Here is a 6,000-nt window from a genome sequence, read left to right as displayed (position 1 = left end):
ACATCTATAGATGCCTCCACCCTTCCACCCTTGCCAGCTGCAGATTTCAACTCAATATTCTGGCCCTCTGGCCCTCTCTTTTCTCTCATCACACCTGTTCCTGACCCTCCTATCCTTTTCTTATCTGCTCTCCCATCCTGTTCTTTCTCTTCCATCTGCCTCCTATGACTGTTTTATTGCCACTTCTGAGTGAGAGTCAACCATGCTCATTTGGGCCTCCCTTCTTATTTTGTTTCTTTGGGTCTATGGAGCGCAGTGTGGGTTTCCTTTATTTTACGATTATTATTCACTTGTAAGTGAGTACGTACATGCATGTGCTTTTAGGTTTGGGTTACCTCACTTGGGATTATAGCTTCTAGTTGTATTCATTTATCTGACAAATTCATGATGTCCTTGTATTTAATAGCAAAATAATATTTAATTTTAAAAATAACCACATTTTCTAATCCATATTTTGGTTGAGGGACATCTGGATTCTGCTAGTTTCAAGCTGTTATAAATAAGATGACTATGAATTTTGTGAAGTTCCTACTCTAGGTCCCTTGCCTGCACAGAATCCCTCTCTCCAATATCCTTGGTTTCTCCTTTAAGTAGGTGTTGGGCTTCTGGGTATCTCCACACCATGTTGCATCTAGTTTCTGATTGGTTAAGTGTGTCCTCTCACATTGAGGCCAGTCCTGGTAGCCCAGTCAAGGAAACAGATTCCAGAAATAGGCAGCAGCTTTAGGGACAGCCCCTGCTACAATTGTTGGAGGACCCTCATGAAGACTGAGCTGCACATCTGCTACTTATGTTTCAGGGATGTTAGTCCAGACTTGTGTGCTATTTCATTTGTGGATCAGTCTCTGAGTGTCCCCAAGGGTCCAGGTCAGTTGAGACTGTTGTTCTTCCTGTGGAGGAGTTCCTATCCTCTTCAGGGCCATCAATCCTTCCCCCAACTCTTCTATAACAATCCCCAAGGACCATTCAATGTTTGACTGGTTTTCTTCGCATCTATTTCAGTCAGTTGATGGGTTCAGCCTCCTAAGGGACAATTAAGCAAGGCTCCTGTGTGGGAGCATAACAGAGAAGCCCTAATAATGTCATGGATTGTGCTTGTCCATAAGGTGGGTCTCCAGCTGGTCAAGTTTTCATTGGTCATTCCCTCACTCTGCTCCAGCTTTACCCTTGCATTTCTTTTATACGGGACAGATTTTGTTCTGTGTGTCTACTGTGTTGTGGTTGAAATGGTTTCTTCCACTTTCTTCTCCTGCTCCCATACAGTCCTCATTTGGTCTCAGTCTCTAAATCACATAAGATACAGTATAAACATTTGCTATTCAATGTTAAGCTATTTTGCAAGCCTGCTGGTTTTATTTTTTAACTTTATATATTTTGTTTATTGTTTTCAAGACTAAATTTCTCTGTTAAGCCCTTCCTGTGGTGACAGTAGATATAGAAACCACAGAAGCCACCTGACATTTTTTTGTAAAATAGGCCCAAGCTTTTGTACAGCTCTTAATCCACATCTTTAATTATAAAATTTCGCGAAATACATATATTATATTGTATTTCTCCAGATGGCATATGTTCATGATATCAATACTGCCTGAGGCTTCAGACCCATTGGATTCCAGGTGTATGTTGTTCTGCCTAACTCTTGTGTTTGTTCTGAAATTTTTGAATAAATAAGTGTATTATGCCTGGGTGCATGAATATGAATATCATGTGTGCCTCATCTTTACTGTTGTCAGAAGATGGCCTCAGAACTCCTGATCTTGAAGAAATGGGTAGTTGTTGATCCCAACGTAAATACTAGAAATTGACTACCATTCTGTGGAAGAACAGCAAGAGGTTTCAACTCCTGAGCTATCTTTCCTGCTCTATCGTCCTTATTTCTGATCAGCATAAACATTACTAATATTTTCATCTGTCCATTTTCAACTGTTTAAACATGCATTCCCTTCTAGTAAAATTTATTAATGTTGTTGTTTAAACTGGTTCACTTCATGTTTTTGCAAGATGAATATATAACTGCAGTGAACGTATAATTCTTTGTAGGAACCTCAGTAAAGAACCGTGAGTTCTCTCACTCATTTTTGTTTTTTGGTTGATTTTTACAGGGGAGTGAGGGTCTTAACATGTAACTTTTTCTGTCCTGCAAAACAATGCATACACCATGTCAGAATCCAGCTCAATGACATACACCTGCCTGTCCCTATGTGATTAAAGACATGAGCAAATACACACAGCTTGCCCATCATTGTTGTAGTTAGTAATTGTTCATACAGCTTTTCAGATGTGTGCTCAGTACTGTTGATCTGTTTCCCCCTGTATATCCCTCTCAATTGCCATTTCTGTTGCAAGGCTTTATCCTATTCAAAGGGATCAGAAGCAACAGAGGTGAAACTTATAATTCAATTTCCTTCTAAAATGATAGAATAATTAGATTATAAGTTCTGTTTCAGTAAATAAGTGGAGGAGGCACAAGAATTAAATTAGTACATTGTCTAGAATGTATCCATTTATTTACAGTGATGTCACAATCATGTTTTGTGTTGTACACATGTGTGTAATATTTTAGGAAGCAGTGACTTATGATGATGTGCATGTGAACTTCACTGCAGAAGAGTGGAATTTGCTGGATACTTCCCAGAAGAATCTCTACAAAGATGTGATGCTGGAGACCTACCGGAACCTCACTGCTATAGGTAACACTGTGAATTTTGTTTTGCTTTTCAAAATAATGGAACAAGTGATTCTTGGTTATTGATGAGCCTCTGTTATTTCAATTGAGAACAAGGAAGATTGAGATGAATAAATCAGGTTCAGTGCTGTCAAAATTCACAGTAACTTGCATTTACCTAATTTCCAATACTATATCATTCACTTTCTGGAACTGTGTTTTAGGTTACAGTTGGGAAGATCATCACATTGAAGAACAGCATCAAAGTTCTAGAAGGCGAGAAAGGTAGTTTTCATGTACAAGCTGATACAAATATGCCTGTGAGGAAATTTTAATGTGTTCTGGAAGATCTAAAGTAAAGCAAGTTTGTAAAAAATCAGTTTGTAAAGTATAGCTATGATTATAATATTCTCACAAAGCCATGTACCTCAATATGAATTATTTGATTTAATTATTTGATTTACGGCATTCCTCTAAGGAAGAAGACATGGAAACAATGCCTTAAGAGATACCTTTAATTGATTTGTAGGTCAATTAGAGCTTTGCTGTGGAACTACCAATATGAATAGTCTCATAATATTTAGATGTTTCACATTGATTAGTGATAAATATATATCCAAAGCCATCCAATAAGCAACTAGTCCATGGTAAATTTGGTGATACTCATATTCCTTTAGTGACATTTCTAAGTTTATTGAGTGGTCAGTTAGTGAGAGTGAAGAAAGTCATGGAGAAACCTTAATTCATAAACCACATGTGTACAAAGAACAAAATGTCAAATGGTGTGAATTCAATATGTAAACCTTTCACTTGTTCTTCATTAATGGGTATATCAATTATCAAAATGGATAAAACCTTGTGAGCATAGGGATGTTGAAAGAAGCAACATACCTCTTTCTACTCCAAAAAAATGAGAAGATATGTAGCATTCTGCCTTTGGCAGACTTTCTGAATATGATAGGTGTTTGCAAGTAATTGGTTTTCTGACATAACTGGGGACATCCCCAAGTCACACTGCAGAAAATATCTATGGGTACTAGAAGTTTGGAAATTCTTCTATTTGTCCTGGCTCACAGTGCTGCTGTGGTGTGATTAACACTACAGGAAAAACTAAGAAAACAATCAGTGTTTTAATACCCTGATATCTTCAGGCATGTAAAATACATCATATAAAAATATAGAAACCATGAACATCAAAGTGATAAAACCTTAAGATCTGAGTGTTCTTGATTATTAGAGCAATTGCAAAATTTATTCATATTGGTAAAATGATTGATCAGGTAATGAATGTGGTAAAGCTTTCACATGTGCCCATTATTGTTGCAGGCATGAAAGAAGTCATACTGGAGAGAAACCACATGAACATAATCAATGTGATAAAGTTTTTTCATGTCACAGTAGTCTCCAAAAACATAAAAGAACATATATTGGAGAGAAACCTTATGAATGTAATCAATGTGGTAAAGCCTTTTCAGACCACAGTACTCTCAAACATCATAAAAGAACACATACTGGAGAGAAACCTTATAAATGTAATCAATGTGGTAAAGCCTTTTCATGTCATAGTGGTCTCCAAAAACATAAAAGAACACATACTGGAGAGAAACCTCATGAATGTAATCAATGTGGTAAAGCCTTTTCACAACATAGTAGTCTCCAATATCATAAAAGAACACATACTGGAGAGAAACCTTATGAATGTGATCAATGTCGTAAAGCCTTTTCATGTCACAGTACTCTCCAAGCACACAAAAGAACACATACTGGAGAGAAACCTTATGAATGTAATCAATGTGGTAAAGCCTTTTCAGACCACAATACTCTCAAATATCATAAAAGAACACATACTGGAGAGAAACCTTATGAATGTAATCAATGTGGTAAAGCCTTTTCACAACACAGTCATCTCCAAAGACATAAAAGAACACATACTGGAGAGAAACCTTATGAATGTAATCAATGTGGTAAAGCCTTTTCACAACACAGTAGTCTCCAAAGTCATAAAAGAACACATACTGGAGAGAAACCTTATGAATGTAATCAATGTGGTAAAGCCTTTTCATGTCATGGGAATCTCCAATCTCATACCAGAATACATACTGGAGAGAAACCTTATGAATGTAATCAATGTGGTAAAGCCTTTTCATGTCACAGTCATCTCCAAAGACATAAAAGAACACATACTGGAGAGAAACCTTATGAATGTAATCAATGTGGTAAAGCCTTTGCAAGGCCCAGTCATCTCCAATCTCATAAAAGAATACATACTGAAGAGAAACCTTATGGATATAATCAATGTGGTAAAACCTTTTCAGATCTTAGTACTCTCAAATATCATAAAAGAACACATACTGGAGAGAAACCTTTTGAATGTAATTAGTGTAGTAAAGCCTTTTCCAATCATAGTCATCTCCAAAGACATAAAAGAACACATACTGGAGAGAAACCTTATGAATGTAATCAATGTGGTAAAGCCCTTTTCATGTCAGAGTGGTCTCCAATATCATAATAGAACACATACTGGAGAGAAACTGAATGTCATGAATGAGGTAAAACCTTTCCAGGACACAGTCATCTCGAAATACACAAAAGAAAAGGTGCAGAGTGAAACTTTATGAATGTAGTCAATGTGATAAAGCCTTTGCATGTCACTGTACTCTCCAAAGACTTGAAGGCACATACACTTCCGAGAAACCTTACAGATGTAATGAATGTGATAAGGCTGTGCATATCTCTTTCATCTCCAAAGACATAAAAGAACACAAACTGAGCAAAAACCTTTTGATTGTTCTAAAGTTGGGAAATGGTTTATGTGCCACTGTGGTTTCTGAATACAGAAATGAACACATATGAGAGAGAAACCATCTGAAAGTAATCAACATGTGAAACCTCTGCATGTCCTAATCATTTTTAAAAGCATGAAAGAATTTATAATAGAAATAAACTGTGGTGATCTAAATTTGTTTGACCCTAAGAAGTGGGAATATTAAGAGATGTCCCTTGTGGGAGATGTTACCTTTTTGAAGGAATTGAATTACTATGGTGGTGGTCTTTGGAGCTCAGGCCAGTACAAAACAGACCCTCCTACCACTTGGCTGGAAGACAGTCTCTTCCTGGATGCCTTCTCATGAGGATGCAGAACTCTCAGCTCCTTCTCCAGCTCACGGCTGCTGGCATGCTGACATTCCTGCTATGATGGCAATGGACTAAACAGTTGAAAGTGCAAGCCAGGCCCAATTAAATATTTGCCTTTAACATAGTTGCTTTAGTTACAATGTCTCTTTTTAGCAATGGAAATTCTAAGACAGAAGTTGGTCCCCCAGACTTATGTATTG

At 37.1% G+C, this 6,000-nt stretch overlaps 1 pseudogene; it reads left to right on the top strand.

Annotated features, from left to right (window-relative positions):
* The first annotated feature begins 761 nt into the window (after positions 1-761).
* LOC143441078 (uncharacterized) overlaps positions 762-6,000 on the top strand; it is a 31,392-nt pseudogene continuing 26,153 nt past the window's right edge.

The sequence above is a fragment of the Arvicanthis niloticus genome, assembly GCF_011762505.2.
Source record: "Arvicanthis niloticus isolate mArvNil1 chromosome Y unlocalized genomic scaffold, mArvNil1.pat.X SUPER_Y_unloc_2, whole genome shotgun sequence".
Taxonomy (NCBI): domain Eukaryota; kingdom Metazoa; phylum Chordata; class Mammalia; order Rodentia; family Muridae; genus Arvicanthis; species Arvicanthis niloticus.
This window is presented reverse-complemented; position numbering and strand designations above follow the sequence as displayed.